The 12,479-nt window shown below is 44.2% G+C and overlaps 2 long non-coding RNA genes across 2 annotated transcripts; both read left to right on the top strand.

Annotated features, from left to right (window-relative positions):
- Positions 1-82: 82 nt before the first annotated feature.
- On the top strand, positions 83-393 carry LOC117375645 (uncharacterized). The gene is made up of 3 exons (XR_004541723.2): positions 83-142; positions 244-259; positions 331-393. It is a non-coding gene; the product is annotated as an uncharacterized LOC117375645 (long non-coding RNA).
- Positions 394-2,045: 1,652 nt separating this feature from the next.
- LOC117376831 (uncharacterized) lies at positions 2,046-2,337 on the top strand. Its single transcript, XR_004541796.2, has 3 exons — positions 2,046-2,109; positions 2,187-2,234; positions 2,307-2,337. It is a non-coding gene; the product is annotated as an uncharacterized LOC117376831 (long non-coding RNA).
- The last annotated feature ends 10,142 nt before the right edge of the window (positions 2,338-12,479 follow it).

The raw sequence follows: 12,479 nt of genomic DNA, 5'->3' as shown, positions 1-12,479 counted from the left end.
GAAAGTAAAATGTAATTGATGCCCATAGGTGCACCCAAAGGCGAGCGCTCTGCTCTTGCTGTGATGTGGGTGGTTGGACGTGTGTGTGCAGTGGTTTTACTCACATTACTGCTGCTTCTATGGCGTTTTTTAAAGACTAAAGGTGAGATTTGAGACTATATTAATGTTTATGTGCACTACTGTTTACATTTTATTATTGGTTAGTTTCACTTTTATTCACAAATGTTTTATTTTTATTTACAGACTTGTGCTTTCTGAGGTTGGTCGTTATTTGTTTTTTTGCTAAATATTCATTGAACAGTTTAATCTGATCCATGACGATTTGTGCAGGACCAATCAGAGCTCTGCTGAAGATCATGTGACCAGCAATGACCACACCTCCTCTCCAAATGGTAATGTGTGACCGTATAAGACCAAAGAGGACAATTATGTAAAAAGGGTCGACTATAGAGGAAAGAAAATACAAGAGACTGAAATAGTTATTTTAAATTCATTGCACTGTGTCGTCCAAATGCAACAGTGACTCTAAAATTCCACAGATTCACTGACACATGTCTCCAGGTGTTTTTGATGATCAGATTTCTCTTTCGTTTTAAACACAAACAAAGATCAGACCTAATTATTGAGTTCTGTGATTATTGTAGTTTTCTGATTTTTACTGGTCAAGTAAATGAACACATCTAGTGGCTAAAGTGCAGATCACAAAGAAGTGAAGAAACTTTTACCTTTGGACAACGGTTGAAGGCTGCATCAACTAAAAATATGAATGTGAATCTATAAGAAAAAGTGTTTTTATCTTGTTTATCAGACTTAAAATGTTTATTGTCCCATACACTGAACTTAAATAGATTTTTCAGATATTGTTCTTTTCATTATCGTTTTGTTCTGTGGAGCAGGATAATCTTTAAGGATAAACTGAAGGATAATTATAAAATGGTCTGATAAAAAAGCAAGATCCAGTTTGTGTTTGTGGGTTGGTTTATTCACATTCTGGGTAAAATCGATGCCATCTAGTGGTGCACTGAAGGCATTACCAAGACAGTCACTGCCATTGTCAACATGTACGTTAAAATCTACAACTATTACAGTCCTTTCCCAAGACAACACTAGACTAGATATAAAGTCAGAGAACTCAGTCAAAAACTCTGAACAGGGACCAGGAGGTCGGTGGATAATTATGAATAAAACAACAGTTTGTTTCTTCAGTTTATACAAGTGATTGACAGTAAAAGGCTTTAAATGAGCTAAATGTACCGTTAGTTTTAGGACTAAGTAGTAAAGTGGAGAGTGAAATGACCACAGCACCACCTCGGCCTGTGTTCCTGCTGCTCTGAAAACTCAAGTAACGAGGTGGAGTCGACTCATTTAGTCTAACATGGTCATGTTTCAGGAGACACATTTCAGTTAGAGCTAAAAGATCTAGGTTGTGGTCACCAAGGAACTCATTTATGAAAAGAGATTTGGACAGAAGGGACCTAATGTTTAACAGTCCACATTTCACATGATTATCCATTTCTATATTTTTATGAGGTTTTGTGGCCTGACACCTGGAATAGAGTTCTTATTACATGACTTATTGTTTGTAGAACGAGGCACACACACAGTCTCTGCTCTGAGTCTGAACACTTGGTTATGGAGACTGTGGGTCAGGTTCTGAATTAAAAGTGAAGCACCAGCTGAAGTCGGATGGATGACATCCCTGTGTATGAGCCCGGGCTTCTCTCAGAATGCTCCTTTTGTCGACAAAGACTATGTTGTTCTGAGGGCAACAACAAGACAACCAGCAGTTAAAAGCCCAAAAACAGATGAACATTTCAGAAATGTATATTAAGTAAATGTCAAATGTGTTTTTGAGTTAATTTAAACACTTTTATCTGACTTGATGTAGTCTGTGTTGTAAAGTCTGTGTTGTTTTTATCAGCAACATCATTTGTTTGTTTTTTTGTTTTTTTCTCAGGCCAAAGCTCGTCCAGGTCAGTCTTGTCCTTCGTACATCATAATTCAAGTGTAGAGTTTCTTTTTTATTTATTTATTTTGTTAACAATAGTGAGAATGAAACAGGGGCGGGACAAGACGACCAGCAGCAACTGTACTCATCTCTTCTCCATGGTCAGATGAAAATATTACACCACATTTTAAGATATTTTAAACTAAAGTCTAATCCTTTAATATTTCCTGCATTTTAGGCGACGTTTGTGTGTATGAAACTATCAAAGACAAAAGAAACAGGGATGGTAAATGACTTTATTTCTGTCTTTATTTTTAGATTTAAATGTATGTAAATGTAATGTTTGTTTTACTTTAAGATGAACAGCTTGGGGACTACAGCAATTTACCCCTCAGGTGCATTTAACTTTACTGATTTCTACATTTTAATGCAAGAACTTAAGACATTTTAAAGGTTTAAAATATATAAATAATAATTAATTCAAATAATTCACTTTTTATCCAGGTCTGTCCAAACGACCTGAGCTGAGATGAAAGAGTTTTTCTGGACAACAACTAAAACACACAGTAAAAAACTTCATATGATACAAATGGACCACAGCCTTAAAGCTACACTGTGTAACTTTTCTGGTTGAGTTTCGTCTCTTGCTTGTTTCCGTGGAGATGTTATTACTTTGTTTGGAATGTTCTGATATCAAATGTGTCTATGTTGGATTATTCAGGTCCATGTTTATCTACCTTGAAAAAAAAAGATTCTTTCTGTCATTGGGGTCGCCTCTCCACAGATCTGACTTGTAAATTATCTTGTTTTATGCCATATTATGTAACATTTCAATCTGCAAGTGTTTTTCAGTGGTGTTTTTCCAGTCTCTGCCTTCACCAGACTGAACGTGACAAATGTTGAGATCTTTTAAAAACATGATGATTCATTTTTGTTTGTGCTCCTTTTGTAATGGGATGATAACCTGTATGGACCTAATGTACATATATTTATGTTATCTGATTCCGGGTGATCTGACGTCATTTCCACTGAGTGCATTCTGTTTTGTGAATTGTATATCTAGCGTATCTAGCGTCTCTCTCCTGAAATTGTTAATCCACGAATCCTTACAGTTTTAAAAGCAGTTTCTAACATCTACACTAGTGCCTGAATACTTCGCTAAACCACCGAAGTTTCATTCAGCATCTATTGCTCCGCACTTCGTGGGTTAAGCCCCTCTATCTCTCGGTTCAGCCTGAACTAGCCTAGCCGACTAGCATCATGGCTAAACCTTCCTCCTCTTCTCTCGCTCTTCCCTGCCCTTGTTGCCATATGTGGAGTGATGACCCTGGCTTATTTGCAGTGTTGGGCAAGTTACTTCAAAAATGTAATTAGTTATAGTTACAAGTTACTTCTCCCAAAAAGTAACTGAGTTAGTAACTCAGTTACTTTTTGGGAGAAGTAACTAGTTACTAGGCAAAGTAACTACTCTGCGTTACTTTACTCCACGTTACTTATTATGTAAAATAAGACAAAACCTTTAACCTTCTCTGGCCACGCACTGTGATTCTCTGTCCAGTATTCAAATATGAATCACCTCTGATCTGAGCCTGTTCCTCTTTGGAGAGAACACAGTCACGTTTCTGATCAAAACACAACTCGCACCTAATCTGCTGTGAATGCACGTGTGGACAGGACATCATTTCCCATCATGCATTACGCGTTTGTAGTCCATGCAGGCGGCCGCAGTCGGTGGAGAGCTGCTGCGCTCAAAAACTTCCCGTTACCGGCGCATACGTCAGAGCAAGTCGGTGGCATCTTGGACACAAAACTAACCGGCATGCACCGCGCACCGATCGACGGCGTCGTATCTGCGCCCGCCTCATCTCAAACAAACCTTTTATCTCTGAGACTCTGATGAAGAGCAGAGTGAACTCAATTAAAAGTAACGCGTTACATTTTATTGTCAGTAACGGTAACGGCGTTACGACGCTAGGAAAAGTAATTAGTTACATTACTCCATTACTGAAAAAGTAACGCAGTTAGTAACGCCGTTATAGTTTAACGCCGTTACTCCCAACACTGCTTATTTGATGATGATAGGGACAGCTGTGTTAAGTGTAGTGTAGTGGCAGTCCTGCAGGCCAGGGTCTCAGAGTTAGAAACGCGGATCCGCTCATTGGAGGCTCTGACCCCGAGTTACAGTCAGGTAGCAGCAGTAGGGACCGCGGACCGCAGTAGCTTTAGCGTAACTAGTGAGACTAGCCCCCCAGCGCAACCCGTGCAGCCGGGATCAGACCAGGACAGGTTTGTGACGGTTAGAAGAAAGCGTAGGACAGGCCAGGGACACAGGGCTGAGAATAGGACTGTAGCAGACCAGGGACACAGGGTTGAGAGTAGAGAGCTCCCCGTCCAGAACAGGTTTGCTCCCCTGAACTGGACCCGGGACACTTTAGTCATAGGGAGCTCCATAGTCAGGGACGTGGAACTGCCTGCAGCTTCCACGCGGTGTTACCCTGGAGCCAGACTGGGTGACATCGAGGGGAATCTTAGGCTTTTAAATAAAAGTAAGTATAGGTACCGCCGGATCGTTATACACGCGGGGGGTAACGATACTCGGCGCGGTCAGTCAGAGGTGGTTAAGTTACACATAGCTGCAGTCTGTCAATTGGCTAAGTCGATGTCGGAGTCCGTGTACTTCTCTGGCCCCTCCCAACCTACACCAATTGTGAAATGTTCAGCCGCTTTTCAGCAGTCAACCAGTGGTTGACCAATTGGTGCCTGCAGAATGGTGTCGTCTTCATAGATAATTGGAGGGCATTTGAGGGGAAGCCTAGGCTTATACGTAGAGACGGCATCCATCCCACGCAGGCTGGCCCCGCCCTGTTAGCTCAGAATATGATTGCTAGTCTAGATTGACCAGGTAAGACTAGCACGCAGAATAGCTCAGGGAAGCACAGTGATAGTGACGTTAGGGAGCAGTTTAGACCAGTGAAGCACAGCTCAGTCAGAGAGAACAGCTCCAAACAGACAGAGACTGTGTGTGCCCCACGTGCCCCACGTACAAAAAGCACAAATAAAACACCTCTAAACTCTGACAAGGAAGCTGTCAGATCTCATAACTTAATAAAAATAAATAAATGTGCCGCAAATAAAGAAAATGATAAGTGTGTAAAATGTGGACTGCTAAACATCAGGTCTCTTTCCTCCAAATCTCTTTTAATAAATGAACTAATTGGCGACCTTAATATTGATCTGCTAGCCCTAACTGAAACATGGCTTCGGGAAAATTATTATCTTAGACCAGTGGTTCTTAACCTTGTTGGAGGTACTGAACCCCACCGGTTCCATATGCACATTCACTGAACCCTTCTTTATTGAAAAATAAAATATAATTTTTTTCAAATTCAAGACATATGTATGTTTTACTGGTGCACAAAATAAACTGTGTATTAACATCACTGTGTTCAAAGAATAAAACCAATACAATGCATAAACTCACAACAAATTACATACATACCTTTTAACAAAGACATGACCTTTTTTAATACTACCACACTGAAATGATTTAAATTTTGTATTGTATTATGTATTCCAATAATGAACTTATTGTATTTATGCTTTTTATTATTTTTAACATTTTAACACACACCCATCATCTAATTTCCATCAGGCTACAATAATAATGAATATTTACTGCAAATCAGTGTGACTTCTGCTGTTGCCTTTGAGAGACCAGGTCAGAAATGCAGTGCTTCGCCTTGGCAAGTGCCACTCTCATGTCTTTTTCACAGCAAAGTCTGTTCCTGTTTTTTATGTCGTATGTTTTTATGCCGTTCAAAGTGACAGTATTCAATGACCAATACACACTGAGAGGAATCTGTATCTGCACAGCTGCTCTATTACTGCAGATTGGCATTAACTAATGCTAATGATTACACATAATACACATTTGACCCACAATTAAGTCAATAGCAGAATAAACCACACTTACCGATCAGGAACAGCATCCAGTCCATCAGCACATCAGGTCCTCTGCTCCTCAGTCCATCATGAGATCTTCACTCGGTTCCACGAACCGCTCCGGGTCCGAGATGCCTCTAGTTTAACTTGTACAAACATCCACAGTGTCCTCGGTCGCGTACTTCCTTTGTTTTGTCCGTTTCGTCATGTTTAAAACGCAAAACTGCCGCAAAACAGTGCGTAAAACGCAATTACGCGCGCGTAACTTTACGCGCAAATCTTTGCCCGAGGGCGGGCCGTCGGAACATTAAGGGGTTAAACAGGACTTAGAATCTTCAGCGAGTCTTCACTCCACATCGGCCACATCGGCTAAAACACTGGTAGTGGCCATGAGGAGCCTGTCAATGACGTTGATAAGCTTCACAATCCGTCTGTGAATCACATAATTGTCTGGAGCAGCTCGTCCCCGGTCACACTCACTGACTCACACTGAAAAATAGCGCAGAATGAATTGTTGTGTGCTTATTTTATTTTCAACTCTGGTTCGATTTTTCTGTGCGCGGATACCGTGTCAGCAGTGTGCAATTGAGCACGCGCGCAGCTTAGAGGGAGCAGTGTTCGATAGGCACAGCAAAGGTGCATTTGTCGAATTAGGACACGGACAGAGTCTGGAGACGCTCGCAGTCCGCGAATCATATGAGTCTGGTGCGTGTCTTGACCTCTGCCAATCCCCTGGGACTGACTCACCGAACCCCTAGGGTTCGATCGAACCCAGGTTAAGAACCACTGTCTTAGACTAAACAAATCTACACCATCAAGTCCCATGAACTTTCAGAGTGCCCGGAGCACAGGTCGAGGTGGTGGTGTGGCCGTCATCTCTCATTCCAGTCTAATTCTCAGCCCCAAACCCAATTATACACACCTCTCCTTTGAAAGCCTCACACTTACGTGCCCCAATTGGAAAAACCAAAAAGCTGTTATATTTATAATAATTTATCGACCTCCTGGTCCATATGCCGACTTCCTGACAGAGTTTTCTGATTTCATATTCAAGTTTAGTCTTGAATTGGGAAAGGATTGTTATAGTTGGAGATTTCAACATACATGTTGATAACGGCAGTGATTGCCTCAGTAATGCTTTTGGTGCACTCCTGGATGGGATCGGTTTCACCCAGAGTGTGAATAAGCCGACTCACTGTCACAATCACACTCTAGATCTCGTTCTAACCTACGGTATTGAGATTAATGATCTCATTGTCCTTCCTCAAAACCCTATACTCTCTGACCATTACTTAATTACCTTTCATCCATCCATCCATTGTTAGGCGTGTTCTATCAAAATGACGACTGGATTCGATCAGTTCAAATCTTAAAAGTTTATTCCCCTGACAGTTACAATCTAATACAGGACCCGGGGTCATATGATCTATCCCTCGTGTGTGCAGCAGGCTCTGTCTGCTTTTCCCTGGCCCCGTAACATAAAAATATAATATGAAACATGAATATGCAAATATTATGTTGAGTAGGTTGTCGCCCAGGTTCCTCCCTCCGGCCTCACTCATCTCTCCGGGCTGCACCAGTCTATTTTTCCGGCCTTGAGTCTCATCCGACCACCCTGTAAAGGAGCGTCTACAGACCCCAATAGCCTTCCCCAATTCATATCACACAATATTGCTTTTAGCATAGTTTCAGTATTATCACAAGATGCTCCACTCTAGTATAAACATCGTGGCTGTCAGGCGACATGATTCACCTCCTACAATGTTGCCTTAACTCGGTTAAAGGAGTTTCTGCAAGGGACCAACTGTCTCCCATAATTCACGTTTTACCTTTAACCTAATTTCAGTGTTAGTAGATGGTATTCAACTTTTAGTATGGTGCTTGTTAGACAACCTCCAAAAAGATACAACATTCAAAGAATATATAAATTCAGTATAAAAATGGTGATTACATAATAATATTCAAAACTTATATGATTTCAGTATCAAAAGATATATATGTATATGTGATGGCCCTAAGAAACTTTATTCAATCAATATGCATTCCATATTTTTGATATATGTGTTTGTAATGCAACTTAAAAGCTTTATTACTTGACATACCCTTCACCATCCATTTTCTTCCGCTTATCCAGGGCCGGGTCACGGAGGCAGCAGTCTAAGCAGGGACTCCCAAACTTCCCTCACCCCAGACACGTCCTCCAGCTCCTCCGGTGGGATCCCAAGGCGTTCCCAGGCCAGCCGAGAGACATAGTCCCTCCAGTGTGTCCTGGGTCTTCCCCGGGGCCTTCTCCCGGTGGGACATGCCCAGAACACCTCCCTAGGGAGGCGTCCAGGAGGCATCCTGAGCAGATGCCCGAGCCACCTCAGCTGGTTCCTCTCAACGTGTAGGAGCAGCGGCTCTACTCCGAGCTCCTCCCGTGTGACTGAGCTCCTCACCCTATCCCTAAGGGAGCGCCCGGCCACTCTGCAGAGGAAACCCATTTCGGCCGCTTGTAACCTTGTCCTTTCGGTCATTACCCAGAGCTCATGACCATAGGTGAGGGTAGGAACGTAGATTGACCGGTAAATCGAGAGCTTCGCCTTCCGGCTCAGCTCCTTCTTCACCACAACGGACTGATACAGCGACCGCATCACTGCAGACGCTGCACCGATCCGCCTGTCAATCTCACGCTCCATCCTTCCCTCACTCGTGAACAAGACCCCGAGATACTTGAACTCCTCCACTTGGGGCAGAGACTCTCCACTCACCCGGAGAGAGCAAACCACCTTTTTCCGGTCGAGAACCATGGCCTCGGATTTGGAGGAGCTGAATCTCATCCCAGCCGCTTCACACTCGGCTGCAAACCGCCCCAGTGCCTGCTGCAGGTCCTGGCTCGATGAAGCCATCAGGACAACATTATCCGCAAACAGCACAGATGAAATCCTGTGGTTCCCAAACCAGACCCCCTCCAGCCCCTGGCTGCGCCTAGAAATTCTGTCCATAAATATAATGAACAGAACCGGTGACAAAGGGTAGCCCTGGCGGAGTCCAACATGCACCGGGAACAGGTCTGACTTACTGCCGGCAATGAACACAGCTCCTGCTCCGGTCATACAGGGACCGGACAGCCCTTAGCAAAGGGCCCCGGACCACATACTCCCGGAGCACCCCCCAAAGGACACCACGAGGGACACGGTCGAATGCCTTCTCCAAATCCACAAAACACATGTGGACTGGTTGGGCATACTCCCGTGAACCCTCAAGGACCCGATGGAGAGTATAAAGCTGGTCCAGTGTTCCACGACCTCCGACCTAGAGTGTCCTGGTGCCATGTGCACCGATGGACACCCTTGTGCTCGAACATGGTGTTTGTTATGGACAAACTGTGATTAGCACAGAAGTCCAATAACAAAACACCGCTCGGGTTCAGATCAGTGAGGCCGTTCTTCCCAATCACGCCCCTCCAAGTGTCACTGTCATTACCCACATGGGCGTTGAAGTCCCCCAGGAGAACAACGGAGTCCCCGGTTGGTGCACTGTCTAGTACCCCTCCCAGGGACTCCAAGAAGGCCGGGTACTCTGCACTGCTGTTTGGCCCGTAGGCCGACACAACAGTGAGAGCCCTGTCCCCAACCCGGAGCAGCAGGGACGCGACCCTCTCATTCACCGGAGTGAACCTCAACATGAAGCGGCTGAGCTGTGGGGCAATGAGCAAGCCCACACCAGCTCGCCATCTCTCCCCGCGGGCAACGCCAGAGAAATGGAGAGTCCAGCCCCTCTCAAGTGTGCGTGGAGGTGAGGCCGACTATATCTAGTCGGTAACGCTCAACCTCCCACACAAGCTCCGGCTCCTTCCCCCCCAGCGAGGTGACATTCCATGTCCCCAGAGCCAGTCTCCATGTCCAGAGATCCGGTCGTCGAGGCCCCCGCCTTCGACTGCCGCCCAGATCCTCAGGCACCGGCCCCTTACGGATCCTCTTGCGGGTGGTGGGTCCATATGAGGACAGCCCCACGTCACTCCTTCGGGCTGAGCCCGGCCGGGCCCCACGGGGCCACCAGGCACTCGCTGTTGAGCACCCACCCCAGGCCTGGCTCCAGGGTGGGGCCCCAGTAACGCCAGTCCGGGTGATGTAAACGGCCTTGTTTTTATACTCATCATAAGGGGCTTCTGAACCGCTCTTCGTCTGTCCCGTCTCCCAGGACCTGTTTGCCATGGGTGACCTTACCAGGGGCATGAAGCCCCCGACAACATAGCTCCCAGGATCATTCGGGCACTCAAACCCCTCCACCACGTTAAGGTGGAGGGGTTTCAATTTATACTAAAAGACCATCCAGCCCCACAGAAAAAAAATATAATGAAAAGAACATTATCAGATAAATCGGTTACAGAGTTTAAAGAAATTATTGAGCCATTACTGAAAGATATGTCATGTGACAATGAGAATAATTTTAATCCAACTGTCACTGATCAATTGGTTGACAGAACAATGCTCACCTTAAAATCTGCTCTCGATGTTGTAGCTCCGCTAAAACAGAAAAGCATTAAACCAAGACCTCCGGCTCCATGGTACACGTTACAGCTCAGGACACTCAAACAACATGTGAGACGCACAGAGAAGCTTTGGCGCCGCTCGCGCTCTGAGCAGTCTCTGAAGGCATGGAAGCTCTGCCTGCTCATTAAGGCCACTCTGTGGAAAGCCTGAACCAGATACTATTCAAATCTAATAGAAGTAAACAAAAATAACCCCAGATTTCTGTTCAGCACTGTAGCCAGGCTGACAAACTCCCACACCGCTAATGAGTCTCTTATCCCCTCGAACATTAGTTGTGATGACTTTCTTCACTTCTTCAATTACAAAATTACAACCATTAGAGACAAAATCAACAAAGTTACTCCAAAAATCAGCTCTGAGCAAATCCAGTCTGTAATGCCAATATCCCACATGGATCCTCTAATAATATTAGATAAATTTACTCCTGTTGATGAGGTGGAGATTACCTCAGCCATCATGTCGTCCAAACCATCAACCTGTTTGCTCGACCCTATTCCAATCAGACTCCTCAAAGAAGCCCTCCCCCTAATAATAGATTCCATCCATAACATAATAAATATGTCGTTAGAAAATGGCTACGTTCCTCAGTCCTTTAAGTATGCTGTGATTAAACCTCTTTTAAAAAAACCTAAGCTAAATCCTGATTAACTAGTCAACTATAGACCTATCTCTAATCTTCCGTTCCTCTCAAAAATTCTAGAACGAGTGGTGGTGAAACAGCTCTGCCGCCAACTGCAGGACAATAATATATTTGAAAAATTTCAATCTGGATTCAGAGCTCACCGCAGCACAGAGACTGCACTGCTTAAAGTAACAAATGATTTACTACTTGCTGCTGATAACGGGCTGGCTTCAGTCCTGGTCCTACTGGACGTCAGTGCAGCGTTTGACACCATTGATCACAACATTCTACTACAGAGGTTAGAATGTGACATTGGAATCAGAGGGACCGCCCTCAAATGGTTTAAATCCTATCTATCAGATAGGTACCAGTTTGTTAGTATAAACCAGAGCACCTCTCCCTGTTCTAAAGTAGCCTGTGGTGTTCCACAAGGATCTGTGCTTGGTCCAATCCTATTTACTCTGTATATGTTGCCATTGGGTAACATTATCAGAAAACATGGCATTAATTTTCACTGCTATGCTGATGACACTCAGCTGTACTTATCAATGAAGCCAAATCAGACTGATCAAATAGATAAACTCAGTGCATGTGTGAAGGACATCAAAACCTGGATGTCCTTGAATTACCTGCTCTTAAATCCTGAAAAAACAGAGGTCATTGTCGTTGGTCCCAAAGGTCAAAGAGATTCTCTGTCGGACCAGATAATCTCACTCGACAATGTGAATATAGCTTCTAGCCCGACTGTAAAAAATCTTGGAGTCCTATTTGATCAAAATCTCTCATTCACAGCCCATATAAACCTAGCTTGTAAAACCGCATACTTTCACCTGCGAAATATAACTAAAATTAGAAAAACTCATCCATGCATTTGTTACTTCCAGACTTGATTACTGTAATTCTCTGCTCGCCGCCTGCCCCAAAAGTACTATAAAGTACTATAAAGTACTATAAGGAGCCTCCAGTTGGTCCAAAATGCAGCGGCCAGAATCCTAACAGGAACTAAAAGAAGAGACCACATCAGTCCTGTGCTAAAATATCTGCACTGGCTTCCTGTCGAGCTTAGAATCAAATTCATAGTCCTCCTCCTGACATACAAAGCCCTAAACGGTATGGCCCCATCCTATCTGCAAGATGCTATTGTCCCGTACCAGCCAAACAGAGCACTCCGCTCTCAGAATGCAGGACTATTAGTGGTTCCTAGAGTGTCCAAAAGTACAGTGGGAGGGAGAGCATTCAGTTACCAAGCTCCTGTGCTATGGAATCAACTCCCTGCTGATGTTAAACAGGCCCCCACAGTCTCTGTATTTAAGACCAGGCTTAAAACCTTCCTCTTCGGTATAGACCAGGTTACATAGTGAGGGAGTTAGGGACATTAAAACCCGGGATAAGACAGGCTGCAGTAGGAGTAACTAGCTGGGGGACGTATGGC

This window comes from Periophthalmus magnuspinnatus, chromosome 9, assembly GCF_009829125.3.
Source record: "Periophthalmus magnuspinnatus isolate fPerMag1 chromosome 9, fPerMag1.2.pri, whole genome shotgun sequence".
Taxonomy (NCBI): domain Eukaryota; kingdom Metazoa; phylum Chordata; class Actinopteri; order Gobiiformes; family Gobiidae; genus Periophthalmus; species Periophthalmus magnuspinnatus.
This window is presented reverse-complemented; position numbering and strand designations above follow the sequence as displayed.